An 11646-nucleotide genomic window follows, 5' to 3' on the forward strand; every position below is an offset into this window, starting at 1 on the left:
GGTACACATGCACATGGGCACACACACACACAAGCCTGTGCACACATATACACAGGCACACACGTACACTCACATATACACACAGGAATTCACACACATGCACAAGTGCATGCACACACTCATTTATACACACACAGAAATGTGTGCATACATGCACAGGCACACACATACACACTCACGTATACACATACACAGGAGTGCACACACATGCACATGTGCATGCACACACAATCACATACACAAGCATACACACACAGGGCACAATGCAGCTTTTTCTCATAGCCACACCACTCATGGAGACTACTTTGTGAACTCTGGCAAACACATCTTAGCCCCATCCCTAACACAGGACAGTGTTTCCTCTCCTGAGGGTAAGGCATCAGTGTCTCAGTGTTGTAGCATCTTCTGGTAGTGTCAGCCTGCTGCTCTGTCCAACTGGGAATGGAACCAACACCATGGGAAACAACAGAAACAAAAAAACAAATTAAAAATAGTAGGGCCCTTATCTGAGTGCTGTAAATAAAAACCACAATGGAATCAGACCCAACAGCAGGCTCTTGCTAATGATCAAGGTGACCTCTGATCTGGTGAGGTAGTGCCAAGAGCACCCCTTTTAAGAAGGGACAGTGAGGCTGTACCCTTTGAACAGCTTTTGTTCATAAATCACCACACTTTCCTAAGCTGCCACAACTTTACTTTCCATTAATCCCAGACTGCTTTTTGGGTTGGTGGTTAGCTTTCAAACTGTCAAGACATTACTGTAACTGCGAATGAACTTGATTAAAGGGAAACCAGCGCGTGCGCTGGCGATCTGGTTCCGATTTGCTTCTGGGATGAGGAAAGTAGATGGTGTCAAATCCCAGGGGGCCATGCCAGCAGCAGAGCAGGCAAGATGCCAGGCAGAATGGAGGCTGAGAAAACAAACCTGCCCCCATGCATTGGAGCACAGAAGGAGCCATCATGTCCCTAGCGGGAGGCTTTCATCACCCACTGCCAGCCTAGGGGGCAGGTCCTGGGAGACACTCAGTTTACCCTGAGGGACTGATGTGCTAGTGTGTGTGAGTGTGTGTGTGTGTGTGTACCTGTACATATCACATACCTGGGCAAGAAGTAAGTATACTTCTGTATGCACTTCCATTACTCTAGACCTTACCTCGGTCTCTTCCTGAACACAGGACTCCTGTCTTGACTCAGCTAGAAGAGAACAAAGCCAAGTGATCCTTCTGCCTACACACCCCAGTTCCTGCTGGTACAACTGGCTTGTTACCTAGGTTCTGGTGTCTGAACTCCACTCCCAATTATTGTGAAACAAATGCTCTTTGCCACTGCCATCGCCATCTCTCTAGCTCAAAGCACTTTCTATTTTCTTGTGGCTTTCTTGGAGCCCTCTGTTGGTGGATACCATGTGACGGTCACAGAGTCTTCTGGACATATCCATCATATCAACAGGGAGCTGGCCTGCCTGCTAAGTGAACTGTTCTCTGCTAGCGATGATGCCCCTGCTGGTCATGCCCCCTGCTGATGATGTCCCCTGCTGGTGATGATGCCCCCTGCTGGTCATGCCCCCTGCTGGTCATGCCCCCTGCTGGTGATGATGCCCCTGCTGGTGATGATGGCCCCTTCTGGTGATGATCCTGCTGGTGATGATGCCCCCTGCTGGTCATACTCCCTGCTGGTCATGACCTGTTCAGTGAGAAGTCTTGTCTGTATCACTGAGCTACTTAGCAAGGACATGAGCAGTAGGGCTTGGTGCCAAGCTCCTGCACCAAACTTGATAGTATGAAGCTCGGAGCACAGGAGGCTCTCTGATTCTGAATCTATAGATAGAAAGGCAGACAAATGATGCTCAATAGGTAATTTAGACAGGCCTTATGTAAAGGTTTGAATAACTCAGATCCTTAGCCCTTTCTGCTAAATGTTCCCTGGTATAGCATGGAGATAAGGGATCAATTTCACGTGTTCACTTGACTGGGCTAAAGCACTCAGATACTTAGTCAAGCATTATAAAAGAAACTGTGAGGGTATTCTTGGATGATCTAAACATTTGAATCAACAGGCTGGTATTAAACCAGACCAACATCTCAATGGTAGGTGGACCTTTCAACCAGGGAAAGAGTAGACCTGAGGCTCATTTCTGGACTTTTTTCCCCTGCTGTTCCCAGTCTTATCACTTCCCGATGAGAGGGCAGTTCCTTCCACGGCTTTGCAAGCTCACACTCAGACACACCTCTGAGCGTGCTGTGACATCTTGGTCTGGTGCTGTAAGCATGGCTCATCTGTGCTTGCAGATGTGAGTGGGTAGGACAGCAGTGCTAATGAGAAGGAAGGGCTGTACAGCTAGAGGGACAATGATGACTCTGGCTGTAAAATCAATGGAGTACTCAGTAACTTCCATTCTGCTGTTAACAGCCCATGGTAGGGACTGTGGCTAGGCCTCCTCTCAGGCGTGGACCTACGGGCTACAGGAACATAGGGACACAGTAAGTCATGGCTTCCAATTTTGTAGAATGCTGGTCTGCGGATGAATATCAAGCTTACCACTTCACCCCTCTCCTCTTGTGAAGGTTGCCCCTGAGTGTCACCCACTCGGGAGAGAAATGGTCAGTTCATGCAAACCACTGGAACCCTGCTGATTGGTGTTCAGAAGTAGGACATAAAGGAAGTGTTGATATTTCCTAGTATGAAGTCTGAACAGTGGCACAGAAGGTCTTACACTGGTGAAAGATTTCAACAACTGATTCTTGAAGTAAATTAATTCATGCATGTAAAAATTAATGTAAAAATATCTGGATTCCCCTCCCCCAAGCATTTGCCCCAGACTCCAATGCGGTCTTCGTAATGAGCTTCTGCTTCTGAAAGCTGTTTTCAGACCAGGTGGGGCCGGGAGCTGGGGTGGGGGCATGGGCAGAGCACACACTTGAGTCTAAGGACTGTCTCTCCACTATCCTTTCAAGGCTTTTCACGGGGATAATGGCTCCCAGCACACTGCCAAAGTGCAGAGGAGCAGCTGATAATGATTTTGAGATTGGGGCCTGTGATGGTCACTTCTATCTGTCAGCTTGGCTGATCTGTGCTTCCCAGTTATTGAATCAAACACTTGTCGAGGCATTGCAGTGAAGGATGCAGAAGTGGCTAACGTTCAGACTCAGCTGACATTACAAAAAGGAAATCATCCCCGGTGGTGAGAGAGCAGAGCAGGTGGAAGAGATGACGGCATTCCATGTGTACACGCGTTCTCCTGCACGCTCAAGGGCTAGCGGGTCTCTCTGGTAGAGCTGTCTTCCTGCTGCCTCTGTGTTTCTCTGTGACAGTTTGAATACGAAATGTCCCCCCACAGGCACGTGTATCTGCAGACTTGGTCCTGAGTTTGTGGCATTGCTTGAGGACTGTATTAGTTAATTTTCTGTTGCTGTGATTAAAATAATAATAATAATAATAAAAGGCAACATAAGAAAGAGTTTATTCTGGCCTGCCAGTCCAGAAGTATGAGAACTTATAGCACGGAAGCCTGCAGAGCAGGGAGTGGGGCGCTCACACCCTGACTGGCAAGAACTGCGTGCAGGGCAGGGGGTGGAGGGGGTGACACAGGCTTGAATTCTCAAAGCCCATCTCCAGTGACATACTTCTTCTAGCAAGGCCACACCCCCCTAAACTTCCCAAGCAGACATCACCAACTGGGGACCAAACATTCAGATGCTGGCACCCATAGAGGACATTCTAGCCCAATCACCCACAGAGGCATTGTGGAGTCTTTGCGGCATGGAGCCTTGGTGGAGAGTGTCCATCACTGGAGGGACCAGAAAAGGGCATTTGGATCCTCAGGAGCTACTTACAGGCAGTTGTGGGCTGCTGTGTAGGTGCTGGCAACTGAACCCAGGCGTTCTCCAAGAGCAGCAAGTGCTTTTAAATGGAGTCAGCTCTCCAGAGCCACCTTTCCGCCTTCTTTATGTGGAGTCTAAGGGTTGAAGTCAGGTCACCAAGTTCGCACAGTAAGTACCTTTACACACGGAGTCACCCTAGCCTATAGTCAATATATGTAAACATTAAAAACTTCATGCCAAGCTTGGACAGTGAGCTTGTCCCACAGAGTCACTGCACCCTAAATTCTCACATTTAAAACTCTAGAAATGCCATAGGCATCTATCTGTGTCCAAGGGGAAAAAAAGAGGAAGTTTGGTTTTGCCCTTCAATTCCCTGAAATTATTAATGCACTTTTAAAAACCCCTTTGGATGGTATCTCTACTTTGTGGACAGCTGAAGCTGCAGGAGGAATCCTTGCATGAGTGCAAGGGCTATATACCCTACAACCCTCCGTGTCCTTAAGGGTGCAACACCTTCGCTCTGGTGCAGAGATCGGTCAGCTACATCCTCGCCTGGGAGCTCCTGCTTCAACCCAGAGCCACACCCTCATTCCACCTGCTTCCTGCGGACAGTCCCTTTCCAATGCCCTGCTTCCTCTCCTTGATCCGTGCTGTGACACACCTCCCTGGTAAGGTCTACAGGCATGTTCTGGAGCCCAGCGTCTCTTCTTCCTTCTCAGGTTGTACACGCTTGGGTGACAAATTCATCTTCTGTTTTAGAAATAGAATAGAATAGAATACAATAGAATAGAAAAGAATAGAATAGAAATAGAAATAATTTTATTATTAAAAATCTCATTCAGAACATAACTATAAGGGCCAAGCATCGTGGCACACACCTTTAATCTCAGCACTAGGGAGGCAGGGGCAGGTGAAGTGCTGTGAGTTCGAGGCCAGCCTGATCTACAGAGTCTAGGACAGCCAGGGCTACAGAGAAACCCTGTCTCAAAACAAACAAACAAAGCATAACTATTATATACCTTTAATTAACATTTAATACTTGGGGTACCTAATTTTCTTTTCTGTGATGCAGCTCAAATCCACCTTGTATAGGCTAAGCAAGCATTCCACGGCCGCGCTACCATGGCTGGCTCACTCCTTCCTTTCCTCCACGTCCCGGAGCCTCTTCCTTTAGCATCTGTTTTGAGGCAGGGTCTCACTAACTTGCTCACAACAGCCTTGGATTCACTTTGTAACCAAAGAAGATCTCGGATTCGCAACCTTCTCCTCTCGACCTCCTAAATCATTGTCTTACAGGTTTATAGGCCAAGCCCTCTGTTCTAATTCACACCTTCACTTAGTGTGTGCTTTCGAGTATGGAAGTTTAATTACCACCTTCTGCAGTCCACATTCCTGTGCATCATAGCTTTGCTCTACTGCCATAAACATAGCTCAGCCTTGTCCTCCATGACACTATGACCCACCTACCCCTGCCCCATCCAGAAAAGCTCCCCAAGAGACTCATTCTTAGACTCTGAGCCCTGGCCTTCAGAGACTTGGTCCAAACTCCACTGCCGTCCCTCCCTCATCCTCACTCACTGATTGTCCCACCTTTTCTTTCTTTCTATTCCTTACCTCTGAGCCCTATGACACTTAACCAGCCCCCTATTAGGACCATGCCCTAGGATCCTCACCACAGTGTTTTACAGATGCAGTGTCAGCTGGCTGCACCCCTGCTGGGCCATGTACAGTTTGGAGCAGGGATTGTGTTATTTACTTCTGAGGCTCCACTGCCTGCACCAGTGCCAAGAATCACACACACATACATTGACTTTGAATGATGAAACGTATAGCTGACCCTTGAAAGCACAGATGATTCGATGGGAGGCCAGGATAGGACTTTAAGAGAATTACCTGCTGGAACAACTGATTCACTAAACGGCCGTGAAATGCTAACCGCTCTGAAAGGAGTCATATTTTCAAAGATAAGCCGCATGCCTCCTTGGGACATTTTGCCACTTAGACTTCCAAGATGGATTCGTCTATTTTGTAAAAGCAAATGAAGTCCTTTTCCAGAGCCTGCGGGAGCTTTTTACAACTCCTCCAATGCTCAAGAACTTTCTGGAGCTTAAAAGGCTGCTATTTGAAGAAACAGAGACAGGTGTAGCCCCTGGGGGAAGTTCTATTTGGAGCACTCTTATAGCTTAGGGCATGTGATGGGGCAACGCTGATGAGCACCCAGACGTTGTTGTTTCTATTTCATTGGAGCCGCTTGTCTGGAAGGTCCTGGTTTCCACAGACTTTCCCCATGTGCCTGTTGCCTATGACTTGCTGTTAGCAGCCTGTCATTGACTCGTGTAATTAAGACCTGGAAGTGTCTTGGAGACGGATGATCTCTTCCTGGCAGAGAAAACACACACCAAGGATAATTGGTCTTTGACCAAAATATTTAGTAAATAATTTAAGTTGAAACAAATCATCTCATTTAAAAGAAGTTAAACTATTGTTATGGTAGAATGCATTTTAATGAGCACGCTCTTTCTTAACTGATGTGAAAATAATTTTCCTTGAAACTTAATCTCTTTAAATAGTTGGAGCATGCCCAAGGACCATCATTAAATATTAAGAGGTGAAGAGAGAGCCATATGGCCACCTCTGAGGGACCGCAACGTCTTGATGGCACTCCATCTGCACCCATAACGATTTACTCATTTCATCAAGGACATAGGAGATTCAGAAGTGGACGCAAGCTCCAGTCTGAACGGCGTGATGCCACGTGTTATATGCAATCACTTCCTCATGACAGAGTGCACTTGCTAAGCTAATCACTACCCCAAGTTATACCCCGGTACTATACCCCGGTAGAATATACCTTCCCTTTCGGAGGGACTCTGTGTCCTCAGGATGACATCATCTGTTTTGCAGACTAGATCTTAAGTAAGTGGTTGTTCCTATGTTTGTGAGCATCCCAGTTCACCATCACAGACAGGTTATGCAAAGCTTGTCCTTGGATGTTGAAATGGAAAGATGCTTCACAGCTGAGCTGGGTTACTATTTCCCCTCAAAGTTTACTAATAGCTCTAGTCAGAGGCCAGGGAATTATGCCTCTAGAGTGGATATGATATGACAGTTCTGTGTTCTTGAGTTAACACCAGAGTTGCTGGAGCCCTAGCCTTAGCTCAGAGGCTCCCTGCACTGTACCGTGGGAAGGCCTGTCCAGCTCAGACTTCTAATGAGGCTGATGGCATGCCTCTTCTCCAGGTGTGATAATAGCTACTTGTTAGAAGCTCTGGCTTAGTGTATATTTATCTAACTAAGCCTGTAATTTTTCCAACATCAGTCTGCTTTACTGCCAAATCAGGTGCAAATTGCCAGTTGTCTGTGCATGGTACACTAAGTGATGTGAGTCAGGGGAGTGACTGGCCTCATATCATCAGTTAAATGATTGAACACAAATCCAAACCCACATCTTCCAAACTGCAAGTGCCAACGTCCTTTATGAAAGCATCGCAAACATAAGAAACTCAGGAAAGATCATTACAAAGGTTTATTAGTGTAGGCTCTTTATTAATTTTTCAACATCCAAAGCTTTTTTTAAATAACAGTAAGATCCAGGGTTAGTTTTTGTTGCCTCTGCTGGCCCTTTGGCCACTGGCATGCTCAAACTGCCTGCCCTTGGAGTGGTCATAGGGTTTGGTGTGGCTGTGTGGGGTCCTTGGGGCCTTGCCAAAATGTCAGTACACTTCTCAGCCCTTCTAAGGACTAAACAGGAGCACGGTGCCTTGGCCTTTGGGAGACTTCAGGGCCAGCTGGTTGAAGTGAGGATCTTACCCCCAGGCTTGAGGATGCAACGTTGGGCCCAGCTGCTCACCCACAGTGCACACTCCTTCAGCTTGGACACTTAGGATTCTCACATCATCAGTGACTGTCCTCACAACCACAGTGGTTTTGCTTTCTTGGCCAAGAAGCTTCATCTTACGGATCATGCATGACAGGGACAGACGTGGCTGGTTGGTGCAACTCATGAATAACCTCTTCAGCACAAGCTGATTGAAGGTCAAGTTGGTTCCTCTAGCAAGAAACCTGTCCAACTTGACTAGCAGCTGCAGGGAGATGTCCTGGCTCTTGGGCTTCTTGCCCCAAACCTTTCAGTCCTTGTTCTGATGATTTCAATACCCATGATGGCGCCTCCTGTTTGGCCAGGTCCAGAATGCTAAAGTAGGTTCTTTAAACGCATGCCACTGAGACTGAAATCTTATTAAACCCACGATGCCAATATATATTATAGTGGTAAGTTGCCCTGTGCTGTTTGAGCTCACTGACAGCCTCCCCCAGTGTCATTGCCCTCCTGTATTCCAGACCTAAACATGTTTGCTGTGCTCCCCAAGCCACACCCCTCATGTCTGTGACAGGGATGGAGGAGAACAGCAAGAGAGCCTAAGAGTAAAGCCATTGTGCCCTTGGTTATAGCTGCATGGGCAGCTGTTTTCTTCTCTCTTCCCTTTTATTTGTTTACCTTGGTTTGCTATATACCTAAGAAACTCAGTCATTGAAAACAGACAGTCCAGCTGTTGTATATTACTCTCCAGATTACATGGAACAAATCAATACTTTAAAACATATACCTTTTACTTTTAATGTAAAATTAGAATTTAACCCATAAATAATATACTGTTTATAAGTAAAAGGCGGGGAGGGGTAAACACTCATCTCTGCCCTCTATCTTAAGTGACTGTGGAGTGCTGCCTGTATTTTAAGTATACTGCTTCCTGCATATTTCTTAGTTAGAAGTATAACTTTTTTTTTTTACCTGTAACTTGCTTATATATTTACTAGAACCCAGAAAGCATTCCTCTTTTATGACATTAAATTAGCTGGGTATGGTGGCACACGCCTTTAATATCAACACTCCGAAAGGCAGAGGTAGGCAGATCTCTATGATTTGGGGGCCAGCCTGGTCTACAAAGTCAGTCCAGGATAACCGAGGCTACACAGAGAAACCCTGTCTCAAAAAATAAAAAGGCAAATAAATGAATGAATAAATAAATAAATAAATAAATAAATAAATAAATGTTCACTTCTTTTTAAAAACAATATCTTTAGTAAATCTTTGAGAATCCCCCACTGTGTATTTTGACCATATTTATCTCCCTCTGAACTCCTCCTAGGTCTCCCACCACCTCTCCCTATCACTGAACTTCGTGTTCCTTCTTGTTGTCTTTCTCTCCCTGCTCCGCGTCCCTCCTTCCCACCATGTTCAGCTCGGGTTTGCCTACCACTTTTAAGCGCAGAGCTTACTTACCATCAGGTGTGGTCAAAACACCAAGCACCAGGCCATTAAAATAAAAATGCCCTTCGTCTTCCAGCAGCTTCAAATGCCAGCAGCTCCTCAGCTATGGGTGGGCTTTGTGCCCTCCTCCCCTGCTCCGTGTTGTGATTTTTGTCTCATTTCAGCTTGCACAGCTCTTGTGCGATGCGGCCACAGTCACAGCCTCCGTGAGCTTGTATGTATTGTCTGCCCTGCTGTGTCCAGAAAACACTCTTTCCTTGAGGTCCTCCATGGCCTCTGGCTTTTACAGTCCTCCTGCCCTTCTTCCACATAGGTCCCCGAGGGGTGTGACGTAGGAGTCCCCATTTAGAGCTTGGCTTTCTGTAAGCACTTACTCTCCGCTCTCTGACCACGTGTGGGTCTCTGTTATCCGCAGCAGGCTGCAAAGAGAAGCCTATTGGATGAGGGTTGAGAAGGACACTCTTCTAGATTTATGGTTCAGACCAAGATATTCCAATTTCTAAATGTGGATGAGAAAGTCTAGCTGGTCAAGGCTGTGACACTGAAAAAAACCATGTGACTTTTGGGTGTTTGAACTTGGAAAGTTTCTCAGAGAAGCTTCTAGACCAGGCAACCACCTCATGCAGTCACATCTTATGGAACGGGGCTGTAGATAATGAGCCCCGGGTGTAGGGGCTTCAAACTTCTCCTTAAGTATTTTCACCTGTAAAATCAGTTTACCCAGGATTTGCATTCTTAGTACTAGGAAAAGTCCTTTAATGGTTTAAGGAAAAGCTGATACACTCTGTTAGGTGTGAATGCAAACAGGCCAGGGTCTCAGTGATAATGTGCACCTCAGTTCCTTCCTCACACTTGGTTATCATATATGTGTGTGTGTGTGTGTGTGTGTTTATTTTGAGACAGAGTGTCACTATGAGGACCATATTGGCCCTGAATTTCTGTTTTTGTTTCTTTTCCTGCTTCTGCCTCCTTAGTACTTGGACTATATGTAAGTGCCATCACATACTGCCCTGGTCAGGTATTTGTAATTATCTCTACATAATATAACCTGGAGTGTGTGGAGGATTAATCCAGTCCTCAGAGTCTGATTTCATTTTGGATAAAAAGAAGAAAAAAACAAAGATTGAAAGCAAAACTGCTCAGAACCACAGTGGTCGCTCCTCAGTCGCATGCCTGGGAAAGACAGTGTTCACAGGGCTTTGGTGGGGGTCTGTCAGTTTATAAGGAGTTGCCATATTAACCACATTAGGGCAAGTGGTAATGAATTAGTACAGAGCTGACGGCAGTCCAATAACATCGTCCTCAGACTCTGCTAAGAGGAGATCCAGTGTCCACTCCAGATTCTGTTCCCAGCAGCACAGGATTTGCAGTTCTCCATCCTGCATGGACACTCAGGATCCACTCCTTCCAAGTACCCATGCCCTAGGCTGAAACTCTTCTCCCTAAACATAGCGTCAGAGCTCCTAACTCACTCACAGTCGTTCACAGCGCTATGACCTTCTTTCAGGTTATGTTAGCTCAGTAATGCTGTCTTGTTCTCCTTATAGCCGTGGTTTCAGTCTTTGCTCAAATTTCTCAGCATTCTCCGTGTTGTTGATCTTTGGAGTCATTGAGCCGGCCTGTTACTCCCCACCCCACCCACTTCCGTCCACTTCTGCTTTCGCTTCCGTCCTCATTAGGCCCCTACTTCTACTTGTTCGGGTGTAGTCGGCTGTCTTTGCTTCTGTGCGGCGGGAACTTAGCCTGTCTATTTGCTCTGCCTCTTTTTGTGTCTCAGCCGTAGGCATGGAAGGCGATGAGTGTCCCTTGAACACCGCGTTAGCTATGTCGTAAGTGTTGCTGCACTGTATTTTGGCCCCATTCCTCACAAAGCATTTCTACTTCCCTATGCTTTAGGGAATCCTAAAAGCATGAAATGCTTTAGATGTGCTTGGAGAGCCAGCACCTTTGATAATGAGGGTTCACGTGCCACCTGGATTCTGAATCGTGTTACAAATTTAAGAAAGATGATAAGACTGCCACGTAATCCAGCGCTTTTTCTCCAGCTCCCGAGAAGCTTGTGGTATCCCAGTGCGCATGCGCACACGACCCTCTTATGGGCTGTGTGGCTGTGGCCGCGTTGTCTTACCGACGTTTCTAGGTTCTCTTGAATACATGAGTCTCAACTGGCAGAGTTCATTTTGGTCAATTTCTAAGAATTTTTTGTAGCTTTTAAAAAAAAAATTATCTCTGGCTAGAAAGCTGTGTGTTATGTGGTCTGTTGCTTGTCACAACAAATATTAGTAACTGGTCATTGTCCAGTCTGCCCTGAGTAGCAATGCTTCTCATTGCTATGACCCTGGGCTCTTTAGCCATGTAAGAATTTCATTTGAATCCAGGGAACTGTTGTGTTCAGTTTACTTGCTACAGGTTTTCTGAGCCCCACATTAACAGTATGTGCTTGGCAAAATTAATTTTGTTCAAGTTCTTCAATGTCCATTTCTGGGCACTGTCCTATTCTAAAATTTCAATGTGCTTGTTCCTGGAGGTACCTCCCAATCAAGGCCCAGCAGAGAG

At 46.2% G+C, this 11646-nt stretch overlaps 1 pseudogene across 1 annotated transcript; it reads right to left on the reverse strand.

Moving 5' to 3' along the window:
• Positions 1-7417: 7417 nt before the first annotated feature.
• LOC311598351 (large ribosomal subunit protein eL18-like) lies at positions 7418-10877 on the reverse strand (annotated as a pseudogene). Its single transcript has 3 exons — positions 10733-10877; positions 9465-9523; positions 7418-7945 (listed from the first exon to the last, which is right to left on the reverse strand). The product of its transcript is annotated as a large ribosomal subunit protein eL18-like (transcript).
• Positions 10878-11646: the final 769 nt, after the last annotated feature.

The sequence above is a fragment of the Acomys minous genome (assembly GCF_964271855.1).
Source record: "Acomys minous genome assembly, chromosome: 5".
In the NCBI taxonomy this organism is placed as follows: domain Eukaryota; kingdom Metazoa; phylum Chordata; class Mammalia; order Rodentia; family Muridae; genus Acomys; species Acomys minous.